Source organism: Cricetulus griseus, chromosome 5, assembly GCF_003668045.3.
Source record: "Cricetulus griseus strain 17A/GY chromosome 5, alternate assembly CriGri-PICRH-1.0, whole genome shotgun sequence".
NCBI classification, from domain to species: domain Eukaryota; kingdom Metazoa; phylum Chordata; class Mammalia; order Rodentia; family Cricetidae; genus Cricetulus; species Cricetulus griseus.
Genome location: NC_048598.1, coordinates 69,372,550 through 69,388,981, shown reverse-complemented (window position 1 = coordinate 69,388,981; position 16,432 = coordinate 69,372,550). Strand labels below are relative to the sequence as shown.

General features: G+C 46.5%; 1 long non-coding RNA gene across 2 annotated transcripts in view; it reads right to left on the bottom strand.

Annotated features, from left to right (window-relative positions):
- The window catches only part of LOC103159983, a 29,647-nt gene extending 13,215 nt beyond the window's left edge, over positions 1–16,432 (bottom strand). The window contains exons 1-2 of one of the 2 annotated variants that reach the window (XR_004770027.1): positions 12,038–16,432; positions 7,430–7,571 (exon numbers count right to left, since the gene is read on the bottom strand). This is a non-coding gene — a long non-coding RNA (uncharacterized LOC103159983). Of the gene's footprint in view, positions 1–7,429; positions 7,572–10,413; positions 11,339–12,037 lie in introns of those variants that run through there. The other variant, XR_004770028.1, reaches the window with a different exon arrangement.

Below are 16,432 nucleotides of genomic sequence, written 5' to 3'. Positions count from 1 at the left end.
GACCATGAAAGGGTTATGTCAAGAAGGAGACAGCAATCATAAGCCTGTATGCCCCTACTAACATAGACCCTCAATAATTAAAGCAGAAAATAATTGAAGGGATACAAGAGAAAATGTGTAATCATGGCTGGATATTTGAATATCTTTCAGCAATGAATAGAAAAAGTCACATTTAAAAAGTCAACAAGTATACAGAAAATGCGAACAGCAGGATTAATCTGACCTCATAGACAGTAAAGAGTAATGCACCCAACAGCTGGAGAACATCTGTTCTTTTCAAGTGAGCGCTTAGCAAAGTAGGACGCATGCTGGGCCAGGGAGCAAGTCCTAGCAGATCCAAAGATGTGAGGTCATGCTGAGTGTCATCTCTGACCACAATGGAATTAAATCAGAAGCTAACAACAACAGCAAAGGCTATTAAAAAACCCCCTCATTTGGACTCTTCTCCATCACATGGAAAATGATAAAATGTCTCAAACTGAATGAAAATTAGCATGTCATATGCAACCAGAGATATACAGCCAAACAGACAGAATGATTTCAGGGTGAGTTAGTCAGGTACTATTGCTGTGATAAACACCGTGGCCAGAAGAAACTTGGGGAATAAAGGGTTTATTTCAGTTTACAACTCTCAGTTCACACTCCACTGCTGTGGGAAGTCAAGGCAGGTACTCAAGGTGGGAACCTGGAGACAGGACCATGGCAGGATGCTATTTACTAGGCTGCTCCTCATGGCTTGCTCATCTCTCTCTCTCTCTCTCTCTCTCTCTCTCTGTATTTTGAGACAATGTCTCTCCATGTAGTCCTGACTGTCCCGGAACTCACTATATAGACAAGGCTGGCTTCAAACTCAGAGAGATCCTCCTGCCTCCCAGTGCTGGGATTAGAGGTGTGAACCATCATGACAGCCCAGGACCACCTGCCTAGATACTGCTCCATTCACAGTGGGCAGAGCCTTTCTACACAATCATTAATCAAGAAAATAACCTACAGGCTTGCTCACAGGCCAGATGGAAGAATTGTCTCAATCAAGGTTCCATCTCTCCAGATACATCTAGGTTTGTGTCAAGATGAAGAAACAAAAAGCAAAAACAACCAGGCCACAAGGTATAGAAAGTAGATAATTTAAAATCAATGATCTAGGGGTTGGATGTGATAATAATTGCTTATAACTGAAGCACTTGGGAGGCTGAGACAGGAAAATTTCAAGTTCCAGATCACCATGAGCTACATAGTGAAATTCAGACACAAAGACTTGATGGGGGATGTCCTTCTGTATGCTGTGAATATCTGTTTCTCTTATTGGTTGATGAATAAAGCTGTTTTGGTCAATGAACAGGCAGAATGTAGCCAGGCAGGAAATATAGTCAGGGTTACCAGACTAGGAGAATTCTGGGACAAGGAACACAGAGAATGAGTTGCCAGAGAGATGCCATGTAGCTGCTGAGGAAGAAAGAGGCCCAGGTATCATGGGTAGGCCAAGACCATGTGAAGATACACAGATTAATAGAAATGGGTTAATAATTAAGAGAGAGCTAGCCAATAAGAAGCCTGAGCCATTGGCCAAACAGTTTATACTTAATACAAGCCTTTGTGTATATATTTGGGACTAAATGGCTTTGGGACCAGACAGGACAGAAACTTATGTCTGCAAAGACTGAACAGCCCAGTGTCTCAATTTCCATCTCAAGTAGTTGGAGAAAACACAGTAGAAAATCCAAGGAAAGAAGAAAGGCATTAACAAAAATAAGAACAAACAGCAGTACAATACATGGCAGCTGTATGAGAGCAAAGATTAGCAAAGCAAAAGGCTAGGCTGGTGGGAAATCCATGTGCTCAAAGGCGCTTTGTTTTTTGAAACAGCACAAGTTGTCACCATCAGCAATCAAAAGAATATGACAGGGCTAGGGAGATGACTCATGCAATTGTGAGGTCTCAAGTTTGGTCCCCAGAACTCATATTAAGAAATTTGGGGTGTGGTGGTGGTGTACAATTGTAATTCCAGGACATAGGAGTCAGAGACAGGTAGATACCCCTCATGGTAGAATGCTTGCTGAACATGAAAAGTATTGTGTTTGATAGGTTGATTCTCAGCATTGAATAGAGAGAGAACAAAGAGAGGGGAGGTCTATTACATATGCATAGGTATATATATATATATATTTATATGTACCTATCCATCCACTCATCCATGGATCCACTAATCTGTCTTTTTGTTCATTCATTCATTTATTCAGTGTCTGTCTGTCTGTCTGTCTGTCTAGGGAAATACATAAATGACAAACCTCCAAATGATGCTGTTCAATATATTTAGGATGAAATAAAAAGTGAATGATCAGTCATAACAGCATAAAAGATAATGCAGTCCAGCCCATTCTACACAGTGAGTTGCAGGCCATCCAGGGCTTAAACTAATAGATAAACTTTAGGGAATTTGAAAGGAAAAGAACTTAGCAAGAGTAGGGTAAAACTCACAGAAGTGGAAAACTCAAAAAGTGACTGAGAAAATAGGGAACAGTGCAGTGGGTCCAAAGCATGAATCACAGAGACTTTCTGGAAGCGTGGACAGAAAACATGGAGGGCAGGGGGGAGAATTGTGCACGAGTTTGAGCATGGAAATTCCTTAGAACTAAAGGCATGACTTCCAAACCAAATGACCCCAGGACCCAGTGCAACAGATAAACCACTGTTACCACACACAGGAGGCACAGAGGCTTCTGGGAGCAGAGTGAGAAAGGGGTGAAGAGTTCATGCACAGACGTTTCGGGCTCACACTTGCTTTGGATTTCACAACAGCAGTCCTGGGAAGCTTGGTGCCAGAGGAATGATTTCAAAACCGTGAAAAGGCTAGGGAGATTAGCTCAGTAGGTAAAGAGCTTGGCACACAAACCTGAGTTGGATTCCCAGCACCCATGTAAAAGCTGGGCACGGCAGCATGTGACCATGTGACCACAATCCCAGTACAAGGTAAGTGGGACAGGAGAATCCCTGGAGCTCACTGGCCAGCCAGCTTAGCTGAATTGATGAGTTGTGGGTTCATTGAGAGCCGATGTCTCATCAAACAAGATGGAGAGTGATTGAGAAAGGTACTTGACATCAATTTCTGGCTTCCATGGGCATGTGCAACACACGTGCGCACACACATGAGAGGAAAAAAATCTCCAACCACAATGACTATAAACTGGGCCACACAATGAATTGTTCTGAAACCAAATGGCTTTAAAAAGCTTGCATTTTCTCATAGCTTCTCAGGGGCAGTAGTCAGGAGTAGCTTAACATGACATCTGGTTCAGGGTCTCTCAAGAGGTTGCACCCAAGACCAAAGTCATCTCAGGGTTCAGTTGAGGCCAGAGAATTTTCTGTGTGTGTACATACATGGTATGCACATGTGTGCACAAGCTGTGAAGGTCAAAGGTCACTCTCAAGTGTCATTCCTTAGCAAGCTGTACGTATCAGAATTATAAACATATGCCACCACATCAGGTTTGTTTCTTAGGTGATCTTGGGGTTGAACTCTGGTCCTTGTTCTTGCTTGGGAAGTACTTTCCCGACAGAGCCATCTTCCTGGAGCTGATAAATTTGTTTCTAAGCCTACTTAGGCAGTTGTTGGAAGGACATTTCAGGTCCAAGTCATGGGCTGTCCTTGATGTGGCTTGGCTTTCCCCAGAGAGAGGAATCCACAGGATCAAAAGAACCCACGACAGACTCTTATAATCTAATCTTAGAAGTAACAATCCACCCCTTCTGCCACATCCTATTAGTCACAAGCCAGCAGTGGGGGAGAGTATTGTTCAAGGCCATAAATCCCAGAAGGGAGGTCTCATGGGTCCATTGTAGAGGCTGTCTATACTGTACCAGCCAAGGACTCTATATCTAGCCATACGCCTCATTTTCAACATGCGGGATTGCAAGACTTTACGTCCCAAACACCTTTTTCTTAGAAAACTACTTGAGGAAAGGCTCTACTCAAGCAAGGGAGTAAATTACGACACAAAATCTAGACCAGGAGAGAGACCGAAGGATTCTTCAGGATCATGGACAAGAAAGAAAACAGGCTGTGGCTGTGGGCCCAGGTGAAAGGAAGAATCCAGGCAAGTGTGTCAGAAGGGTCTACCCTCATTGATAGGACATTTGACAGAAAGGGGACAAGTGCAGAGATGGACAACTGACTGTTTAGATTGAATTAACAATGACTACATGGGGAAAAAATGAAACAATTGCTAACCCCTCGGGGCTGAGAATGTCCACAGAAGGAAAAGCCAACATAGCTTACCACATGGTGAATCAACGGTCACAACACCAGTGACATTGAATACAATACATCTAATTACCATGAAACCTTGCATGGAGTTCCAGGAAGAAGGGAGGTTCAGTGGGGACCACAGGTGGCAGAGTTGGTGAGGACACTCCCTAAGAGCACTTCTCTCACAAGTTTTGAATGCTTGATCTCCCCAGTTGGGGTGGTGTTTTGTGGACTTTTCAGGCTGTGGATTTGGGCCTCTGGGAGCAGGCTGTTAAAGACTGTACCCACTCTGGCACTGTCCACATTCTGTCTGCGTTCTACCATGTGAACCAGCCCTGTCTCTTCTCCTACCCCCACAGGCCAGGCCACTCTGCATGTCTTCTCTGCTATCATGTCAAACCATAAGCCATGACCAAATCTTCCTCCCTAAGTGGTTTCTGTAAGGCGTTGGGTCACAGCAATATGAAAGTAATAAATTTCTTTACGCTAGAAGATGCCTGGGACAGAGTCATCAGGAGCAGAAAAACAAAACAAAACAAAAACAGTTTTAGGGGTGCTAGAGATGTAGAGACAACTAAATATAAAAGAGCTAAAAAAAACCCCCAAAAACAAAAAAACAAACAACTTGAGTATGATGACCTAGGGAGAGCAGAGGAGGCCATGGAGGAGGCCTGGGAATCATAATAAAACTGGTTAGACTTTTAGAACCAGGCAGGACATCTAAATAATGATCACATGTGTTTTTGTTGGCATGGGGGAGGGGTATGTGCCTGGCATGTCAGTGGAGGGCAGGGGACCACCTGCAGGATCCAGCTCTCTTCTTCTGCCACACGGCTTCCCAGGATGGGAGTTAAGTCGTCAGACTTGGGGGTAGGTGCCTTCAGCCACTAAGTCAGCTTGCTAGCCCTCATGTACAAAATTAATTAACTAATTCATTAATTAGTGTGAAATATTAACTCCTTTACTAGCAAACAACTAGTCAGTTCAAAATTTCAGTGATTTATTATTTATTTATTTTTTTCAAGACAAGTTTTCTCTGAGTGAACAGCTCTTTCTGCCCTACAACTTGCTTTTAGACCAGGCTGGTCTTGAACTCACAGAGATTCATCTGCCTCTCCCTCCCTGGTGCTGGGATTAAAGGTGTGCAACACCACTGCTCTTAATACTTGAGTTCTTTTGTTTGTATTACAAATTAAGTCAGGATTCAATTGAGGCTCCATCCTCCACACATACACACCCCTTCCCATTTCTTATTTGCCCACCTGTAATCCCATGAGACTGACTCTCTCCTTCCACTTTTGTGTGGGTTTTGGGATTGAATTCAGGTCATCAGGCTTGGCAGCAACTGCCTTTACCTGCTGAACAGCTTCATCAGCCCCAGTGCCTCCTTAAAACCAGGAAAGCTGTTTGTTCAAACATGGTCAATGTGTCAGGCCACTGATACTCTTTAATGACATGGTCTCCATCATCACAGTCGTGTGTGTGTGTGTGTGTGTGTGTGTGTGTGTGTGTGTGTGTGTGTGTGTGTGTGTGTGTGTGATCATCAGTTACCTTTTCCAGTTGCTCTCTTTATTTTATTTTCGAATGCAGGGTCCCCCATGGAATCTAGTGTGCCCCAATTTGGCTAGACTGGCTGGATTGCAGTAAGCCTTAGGAATCCTGTCTCTGCTTCCCCCAGCAGCAAGATTCCAGGTATTCACTGCTGTGTCTGGCTTTTCCACATAGGATCTGGAGTATTAAACTCAAGTCCTAGTGCTTGCATGGCAAGCACTTTACTGACTGAGCCTTGTCCCAGCTTCCTCATAGTCCTTTAACCTCACATAGCTTCATTTTGGAACATGTGCAAGAGTCACTGAGGACTGACAACCAAGAGACCTCCTCATCTAGTTCTCCACTGAACAGAGGAGCTGAGGCCCAGGAGAGCAAAGGGCCTGCTCAAGATCACTCAACAAGCCAGTGCCCATGTGGGTTCCAAACTCAGCTCACCTCTAGAGTGGATCTGTCTGGCCTTTCTGCCCTGGGCAATATGAGCTCTCTAAGACCCTATCCCAAGGAGGTGCAGAGCACATCACAAGGGTTCATGTGATATCAGCAGAGCAGACTTACAGCCTGGCTTGCATCACTGTAGCCACAGTACTCAAGGCAGAGTGGCAAAGACTCGGGTTGGAAGCCCCTGGTATAGAAAGCTTCTTGGCTCATCTGTCAGCTTTGCCACCGTTGTCTGTTCCCTAATTTTCAGGGACAGCTCCTGTGTGTGTAGGTCTCTCCTCCTGGTTCCTGGGGCATCTCAGGTCTTCTTTAGTTCCTCTCCATTTTAGCTTTTGAGACAGGGTCTCTTGGTGACCTAGAGCTTGCCCATTCTGCTAGATTATCTGGCCAGCGAGTCCTAGGGATCTACCTGTCTCCATCCTCCTAGAACTGTGTTTGTAGACAGGCACTGCAGCACTCCAGTTTTTGCATGGGTGCTGGGGTTCACTATCTAGACAGGTGCACCTGGTGTGGGGACTCAAGGATGTCAGCAAACCTAGAGCTTGGAAAAGTTTCTTAACAAAAGGCTGAATTAAAGAATTTCCCAATCATCTTACATGTCCACCCTGTAGGCTGTAGGCTGCATGAAACCCCACACAAAATCTGAAATGTACTTAAGACATTATGATATTTTTAAAAAGATGGTGTGTGTATGTGTGTGTGTGTGTGTGTGTGTGTGTGTGTGTGTGTGTGAATACATGCATGCATGTATGCGTGTGTATGTGTGAAAAGCTGAACACAATGATATATATGTTTGTAATCCCAGTGCTGGGAAGGTGGAGACAGGTGGACAGGTGAATCCCTGTCTTGATGCCATCTATGCCCTCTATCTATCTATCTATCTATCTATCTATCTATCTATCTATCTATCTATCTATCTACCTCTATTATCTATCATTTATCTATCTATATCTATTATCTATCTCATCATCCATCCATCATCTCTATTTTCCATAGATCATGTATATCTACAACTGCCTATTCTATCTATCTATCTATCTATCTATCTATCTATCTATCTATCTATCATCTATCAACCAACTCACAGTCTCCACCATCAAGGAACTCACAATACAATAGATAATGCACAGTTCTGCCTGTGCACATGTGCACACATGCACACACACTCACACTCAGCATACATATATAATCACTTACATGCATGTTTATAATGTTCCCTGAGATAAGCATGTGCCCCACATCCTGGGACATGGACCTCACTCCTGGTAGTATGTGCGGAAGCTTCATCTTTCTGCCAGCCTATCTTGGCCCCTCCTCTTCCAGGCTCAAGGCTCAGCATCTGTGCAATAGAAAGTGCATCTTAAGCGACTCCTCCTGCCAAGAACAAGCAAGCCTCTGGTTGGAGGTTGGTGGTTCTAATAGACCCTGCATTTATTTATCTGCGTGAGGCTGGCTCTGGTGAGGGTGTGATCCCAGCCTGCCCTTCACCTGCTCCACAGATTGGAAGAGGGACACTGTATCTCTGGGGTGCTGAAGGACATGTGGAAGGGGCAGGGCTCTTGAGCTAGGGGAGGATCATCAACCTAACACAGCAGGTAAGGGATAAATGGATCCTCCCCCTCCAAGTCCTCATCTATGCTAGGGGCCAGGGGGCCATTTCTGCAGCCAGGAAGCCATTGCCACCTCCCAGCTGGCTGCTGCCTCTCCTCCAGTGAGAGGATGCCCTGAAGGCTCTGTGACCTCCTTCCCAATATTCAGTGCTGAACATTTCTCCATGTCTCCCCTTGCATCTGTATTCTCCCCCGTCCCTGTATCCTCTGTCCACTGGAAACACTACCACAGACCAAATGGTCATCTCTGAAAACCATATATATGAGTCATGTTACACAGATTGGGCAGGTTGTATTGATGTACTTATAAATACATCTGGATATACATATGTATCCATTTACACATAAGTACGTGGTAACAACAATCCATGAAAAAAGAGACCATGAATTTGAAAGAGAACAAGAAGAGATATGGGGGTTGGAGGGAGGAAAAGGATTGGGGGAAATGATGTAATTATAAACTCAAACTAAAAGAAGCAAACATATAAAAAGACACTACAATGGAGCTTTCTGTTAGGGAGGGAAGGATCTCTGCTTTCAAGTCACCTTCCAAGTCAAGGAAGACCCTGTGGGGATGGGTGGGTGGGGCTGGAGGCATCCGGCCCAGTCAGCTGAGTGCTTTGCATGGTGTGCAGGATGCCCTGGGCATAGGGGTATATGCCTGTAATCCCAGCCTCGGGTGGTGGAAGCAGGCAGATCAGAAGATCAAGTCATTCTTGGCTACATAGCAAGTGTGGGACAGCCTAGACCACATAAACTCTGACTCAAAAACAAAACAAACAAAAACCCCAGCAAACCAGAAATGGTCAGGATGCAGGGTATAACCATGACATCTCAGGGAAAGAGATGTCATGATGTACAAGGTGAGCTGAGGGAAACCAAGTCATCACATTGGTTGTGCCGTATGGGAAGAACTTTCTCCCAGCAGTTCTGAGTGTCGGGTATCTGGAACACTAGGGTCCTCAGCAGTCTTCACAAATGAGGTCTCTGTTGTTAAAGCAGCCACCTTTGCTCAGAGGAGGCTGTCTGCCATTGCTAACTCTGCAGTAGCCATCAAGGAAAGCATGTGGAGACAAAGGTTCAGAGAAGTTATGTAATCAGCTCAAAGCCACACAGCATCCCTGTCTGCTTCATTATCATAGCCAGACTCTTCCCACTCAGCCTCCTCTTCTAGATGCTTCCCTGTGGGAAAACCTGCCCCCAGACTCTTGGACCCAGGTGAGTAGTACTTTTCACCATGGTCACCTCTGCCAGTTGGCCAGACAGTTTAGCTTAGAATTAGGTTATTAAGTCTCTGGACAAACCTGGGGTAGGAGTATAACCTGTTTTTATTTCCTTCCAGTAAAACACAGTCCTAGGAGTTCCAGTAAGTTCTGAGAGTTCCGGGCTCTCTGGAGAGTAAACAGGCACAAGTGACTGGGGGCAAGTCCCTTCCCTAGGGCCACTGCCTCCTACCTGCTCCTGCCCCAGCCTCACCACAACTGCTCTTGGAGAATGCTCTGTCCTGAGCCTAGCCAGGAGGGCAAGTGAGCTAGTCCTTGCTCACCGGATTCACGGGCCAGCTGGCTTAGCTGAATCCGTGAGCTCCAGGCCAGGGAGATACCCTGATCAGAAAACAAGGGGCAGTGTCCTGAGCCCACACACACATTCAGGTATATGTATTCTCTAGCACATATGTGTACCTATACATGCATGTACAAGCACTAATACACACAGAAAAGTTCAGAGTCAGTAGTTCTTTCCTTCTAGCATGTGGGTCTCAGGGAATGAACTCAGGTCATCATGCTTGGTAGTAAGCACCTTTACTTGGTGACCCTTCAAGCTAGCCTAAGATACTATTTTTCAAACTCTTGCTACCCAAGGTAACAGCCACACCTCCTGAGAACCCATTGGAAAGGTCCAACCTTGAGCACCCCCCTCCCCACGCCCTGAATCTGTGTCTACAGTTCGGTGAAGGCTCCAGGTGGCTTAAGTTGAAGTTAGAGAAACACTAGTTAGAGCTTAAGTTTCAAGCTAGACCTAACTGGACTACTCTTCGTAGCCTTGGAGGTGCTGCCAGCTTGCCTTCTCTATTGTTTTTAGAGTGCCCCAGGGCAGCGGCTTTCTGATCTTGCAGTGTGTGTATTGGGGTGAGGTCCCCAGCTCTGTGCGAAGACAGACCTGGGAGACTGGAAGTATCCAGCCTGGGTGTGACTTCTTGAAGTATGAATTCTTGAAGGTGTGAGTTTATGGAGGGCCTAATCATACTGAGCGCATGGGAGAGCTCACCTATCTATGAACCTAAGACACCCATATGCAGGGAGATGGGAGGAAGATGAGGCTGTGACTGTGGCCTATGGGAAAGCCTAGGTGAACTGCTACTAGCTCTACACTCCGAATTGTGGGTCTAGGTCCTACGAAGGGGGGCGGGGTAAGACCTGTGGTGAGGACAGAAGTCATGAGACCTAGGAGCTGGGTCTCTAGGGTGAAGGTGTAGGATCGAGACAGAGCATGTGTTCTAGGGATAGTCAATGTGTCCCCTGACTCTCATCTCTGCCCTGCCTTGTGGCCCTTCAACAAATTCCTCCACACCTGATGGCCATAAAGCAATCCAGCTGGGCTTCCTAGAACCATGGGAAGCAGGAGCTTGACACTGTTTTCTAGCCACTGAAGGCCATGCTGTGATGTCCCTTCCTTCTGGAAGGCAGAAGAGAGGAAGGCAACAGTCGAGGACATTGAGGACATTATGTCCTGGGGAGAGGGAGGAGAGGATCAGTATAGCTGCTTACTTCCTTAGATAGCAATTTTAGTTTCTTTTTGTTGGATAAATACTCCCAGGATACCAACCAGAAAAGTATTATGAACTGGGTGGGGACAGCATTCAACACTCTGGGAGACCCTCTGAATACCTTTAAAAGTGTGAGGAATAACAAGGGAATTGATGTGTGACCTTGGGTGGTTCTCCTAATCTCTCTGTGCTTTGATGTTCTCCCTTGTTCTGTGATACGAAGAGAAGGATTTATCATGGGGTTGGTAGGTGGAAAAGAGATCCCTGGTACAAGCATAGCACAGGTACTACCCCTCCTCCAGCTATCCCAACTGTGTAACTCTGTGCGACTCAACTCCTTTATGCACAGCCCCAGCATCTCTCTGACCGCCATTGCCATTGCTGAGAGTCCTCCAGCCTGGCCCTCAGCTCCTGGATCACTGGGCCCTGTGAGAAGACAGGGGGAGCCTGCAGCCAGCAGACCCAGCACACAGCTCTTGCTCCTTGATTCCACCCAAAGGGTAAAGCCAGGAAGTGCTAAGGGCTGGCAGAGACCAGGTCACGTAAAGCACGGGGCAGAGACACGATGCCAACACATGAGGTGACACAAGAGGTGCTTTATTCCCATCCACAGGCGCTGGCCACAGGTGACTGTGAGCCCAGTGTGGGTGACTACTGGAGCCTGACGGTCAGGGGCATGCAGCCCTCTGGACTGGGCAGATGCCAAAAGCAGTGTGCAGAGGCCTCAGGCCCATCAGCACCTAGCATATCCCTCCCCTCCCTTCTCCTCTCTCTGCCCTTCCTCCCCTCTGTCTCAACTTCCTCCTTCCTCCTTCCTTCTCCCCCTCCCCCTTCTTTTTTGGTCTCCTATAGCACAAGCTGTCTGGGAACTCTGTTTAGTTGAGGATGACCTGCATTCATGATCCTCCTGCCTCTACTTCTAAGTGCTGGGATTACAGCTGTGTGCCATCGCATTTATTTATTTACTTACTTGAATTTTATGTGTATGAGTGTTTTGCCTGCATGTATGTATGTGAACTGCATGTATGTAGTGCATGTGGAGATCAGACAAGAGCACACATACCCTGGAACTGAAGTTACAGATGGTTGTGTATTACCATGTGGGTTCAACCCAGGTCCTCTGTGAAGTCAGTAAGCGCTCTTAACCGCTGGAGAGCTGGCTCTCTAGCCTCACATCTGGATTTTTCTTAGGTTCGTTCTGGGCATTCAAACTCAGATCTTACACCTACATGCCAAGAACTTGACCAACTAACTAACTTCCAAGTCCCACCAACATCTTGCTGTTCTATCTTGATAGGCTGGCAAAATGGAGTATAAGAGAGGCAGTTGTCTGAGCTCTGTTTTCCCTGTCTGTAACATTGACAATCCATTAGTTTGGGTTTGGAAAAGCCTCTCAATAGGTCTTGTGTTGAAACTTTGGACGCTGACCTGGTGCCATTGGAAGGTAGCGGAACCTTGAAGAAGTGGAACCCAGTGGGAACTCTTCTGGTCACTGGGGGTGTACTTTTGATGGAGATCTGTGAGCCTTGCTTGGTCTCCTCCTTGTCCTCTCTTGCTCCGTGCCTGTGGGCTGAGCAGTTTTGCTGGGATGCACACTCCTGCTATGTGTGCTATCTTGACTTCGGCCTATAGTCACGGCCTGTCCCACAGGCCAAGGCCTCAGAAGCTGTGAGCCACTGTGAGCCCTCACTTCCCTAGTTGATTGCTATTTGTTGTAGTCACACACAATGGTTAACACAGGGACAGTAAGACCTGTCCACAGACTGAATGACACAGAAACTCGCAGAAAGACAAAAGCTATATGCTTTCTCTCATTTGTGGTTCCTAGATTTTATACAGATACATAAACCATGCATGTATACATGACACAAAAACTAGAAGGAAATTTTTTAGGGGTAAAACATTTAGGGGGACTAGAAGGAGAGGGGAGGGGTGAGAAGAGGAAGGACAGGGTATATAGGGGAATGCGTTCAACATACAGATTATAGGTGTAAGAAAAATTTAAAAATAAATTAGTTTAAAAGGCAGAAGGGTTGTAGAGATACCTCACAAGCACGAAGACCTGATTCTAATCCTCAGAATCCACAAAAAAATTCTGGGCATTGTGGTGTGTGCTTATAATGTCAGTGCTGGGGAGACAGAGATGGGCAGAGTCCTGGGGCTCGCTGGCCAGCCAGCCAGCCAGCCTACTTGGTGAGTTCCAGGCCAATGAGAGACCCTGTCTCAAAAGTGGTGTACAGCATTCCTGAGGGTGACACATGAAGTTGTTCCTCTCGTCTCCACATAAACCCTCTTCTGACTGTGTTCCTCGAGAGAGTGTCCCTATCCTCAGAAGGGATCATTAGTAACTTCTGCAATGACTCTTCACCAAGGCCCAGAGAAGAGGTCGCAGATAGTATGGTTGAAGGAGGTACCTCATTTCCAGGTGTGTCACACCAGAGGACAGAGGTGAGAGACTGCAAGTAGGTATAGGTAGGTGAGTGATGGCATGCCAGCACAGGTGGGTACAGAGACCCATAGTAAAAGCACCTAGAGCTGCTGTGGTCTGACATACAGAGCGTTGGTTGTAGTCTTGATTTCCGGGATCTAAACTAGCTAACTCGATCACTGAGTGCTCTAGAGTCACAGCCTTCCCATCACTCTGAAGCCTCCTCCAGTTCATGGACCCAGCCCCACAAACCAGCTCTTTCGTTGTCCCTCTCATGAAGTATATTCTGCCGGTGCCCTGTTCTGACACAGTCTGTCCTCATTTCATCTAGAATTATTTTATGTGTCTTCTGAAATGCCACTTTGCTGGCTTGTTTAGTTTGTGTCTACATATTTTTCTTTTAAAAAGAAATCTGAGTATTCATATGTTTGTGTGCGGTGTGTATGTTCATATGTATGAAGGTGGCTTATATCTGTGTGTGTGTACATGCCATGGCGTTTGAATGGAGCTTGAAGAACAACCTTGGATATTGGTCCTCAGCTTCCACCTTTTGAGAGATGAGGTTTCTTTTTGTTGTTGCCACACTGTGAATGCCAAGCTAGCTGGCCTATGAGCTCCCAGGATTTCTTCTTGGTCTGGGATGACAGGTGCATGCCACCATGGCCTGCCTTTGTGGGGTTCTGGGGAGTTAGATCCTCCTGCCTTGTTTCAGGGTCCTGATGGGTGTCCCTTGGGGGTGGGAAAAGTAGACATGACACCAACGACAAAGGTATGGGGAACAAGTGGAAACAACAAGCTCAGTTTATTCCAGGAAGGGGTAAGCCTTATATACCCCCAGCTCTATCCCAGGGGAGGAGACCCACTAGGTTGGCATCTGCGGTGATGTGGTCGCTGTCCATTGGTTTATGTCATCTCTCGTCAGACTCAGCTGCTGTTGTCAAGGTCCTCTGGCAGACCCAGGCTGGCTGTTAGGAAATATCTACTGTGCATGCTCTAAGCCCATTGAGGCTTAGTTATCCCACACTGACTGCTCTGGGTGAGTGCTCTACCCACTGAGCCATTTTACCAGCCCTGTGTGTATATTTTTCCAAAGGGAAATAGTGGGTTTTTTGTTTGTTTGTTTGTTTGTTTGTTTGTTTTCTTTGTTTAAGTGTTGGTCTGTAGCAGAAGTCAAGAACTTGGAAACTTCTAGTTTTTCTAATTTTGAGCTTTCTACTGTGTAAAGCATTGGAGACTTCATCAGAACTGGCCTTTCTTTCCTTCTTTCTTTTTTTTTTCGTTCATTGTTTCTTTACTTCCTTCTCTCTCTCCTCCTTTTCCCATTCCTAATCAGGTTTTTACCATATAGGTCATGCTGGCTTTGAACTTGCAGTCCTCTTGCCTTAGTTTCCCTTTTGCTAGGACTACAGGTGTGGAAGTCAGGGCAGGAAGTCAGAGTAGGATCCCAGAGGCAAGAGCTGAAGCAGAGGCCATGGAAGAGAACTGTTTATTGACTGGCTCCCCATGGCTTGCTCCTGCTGGGCTGCTTTCTTACAGAACCCAGGAGCACCAGCCCAGGGATGACACCACTAGCAGTGAGCTGGACCCTCCCACACCAATCACAAACTAAGAAAACATCCTACAGGCTTGCTGACAGTCCCATTTTATGGAGGAATTTTCTAATTGAAGTTCTTTTTTCTCGGATGGCTCTAGCTAGTGTCAGGCTGACATAAAATTAGCCAGGACAGGATATTTTACCAAAGCAAAGGAAGGGAAATTAAGACACTCCCTACAGCACCAAGCTGGGACCAAGCCTCAACATATAGGCCTTTGGGGATATTTGAGACCCAATGGGAGACATTTGATGTTCAAATCATTGTAGGGAGCTGGAGAGATGGCTCATCCACCGGTTAAGACTGCTTGATGCTCATCTAGAGGACCAAAGTTTAGTTCCCACCATCCATGCCACGTAACTCATAACTGCCAGTGACTCCAGCTTCAAGGGCATCCAACACTCTTCTGCCCTCCAGACCACCACTGCCCCAAAATAAAAACAAAGTGAATCTTTAGGAAAATGGAATCCACAGCAGGGAGACATGCTGTAGGGATTGTCATGGTTTCCCTTCTGGTGCTCTGAGAAAATATCCTGGGCTGGCTAGTTTGATGTCAGCTTGGGAAAGAGGCTGCAGTTGTCTGTAGGTGGGGCCATGCCTTCACTCTGCAGCTTCACACTGGATGGGACTGCCGTTAGCACACTGAAACGTTGTGGCCTCGAGCGTGTGGACCACCCAAGAGGTCATGTGTGTGTAACCCTGTGTGCGAAGCAGCCTCTCCTTTCCTACTCAGCCATGGAGGACACAGAAAACCCACTTGGCATCATCTAATGAGGCTGGTGAGATGGCTCAATCAGTAAAATGTTTGCTTGGAAAGCATATAGATGCTCAGAACTAACATAAAAAAGAATCTGAGCATGGCTGCATATGGGCTGTCAGTGTGGGGGAGACAGAGGTGAGCAAATTACTCATGGGTTTCACCCATGAGAGACCCTGTCTCAAAAAGCAAAGTGGACAGCACCTGAGGAATGAAAGCAGAAGGGTAAACCTCTGGTCCCCACATGCATGAGTGAGCATCACACACACACACACACACACACACACACACACACACACACACGCACACACACACACGCACATGCACACATACCCCATAATGGTTTTACAAAGGAACACCACACTTGCCTCCAGCAGCTGAATGGATTTCACATTACTCTGATCTACTGATGTGTTCATGTGTCTTCTTGGACCTTTGGGAGAACACAACAAGATGCTAATGGATGCTTCCTGTCCTTAGCTCATCTGTCTACCAGTTTCAGGGCACCCCTGTGTTCAGACTGATGGGAAACATAGCTATGAAGCCAGCTGGATCCAGGCCCTTTTGGAAGGGTTCTGAAGGAGAAGGGGACCACTTGTCGCCGCTGTAATACACATCTGCTCTCCAGTGCCTCTTCAAACTCACAGGACTCCTTCCCTTCCCCCAGCACCTCCTAATGCTAACCCACTAGCTGAGCAGGAGAGGGCTGATGATGTCGTTGATTGATGATTGAGGAAACTGAAGCTCCTGAAACTAGCTTGGCTATCAGTGACTTCTAAAGCAGGGCCTCAGTTTTGGTGACTCCAAGCTCAACTCCAAATCAGAGGTATGGATAAGTCTTTCTTCTTCTGCAGACCTCCCCACTGACTCCCACCTGCCCTGACCTCAGGCTGAGAGGGTCCCTGGTGAAGGTGACAAGAGGCCACTTTTGCTGGTGGGACCCAGGGCCTTCACACCCCTCCCATGCTGGCCACCTCTCTTCTGCCATGTCTGAGATCCTGAAACTGATTTTGCTTTCTCCATCTGCATGTCAAATGCTAGTGACT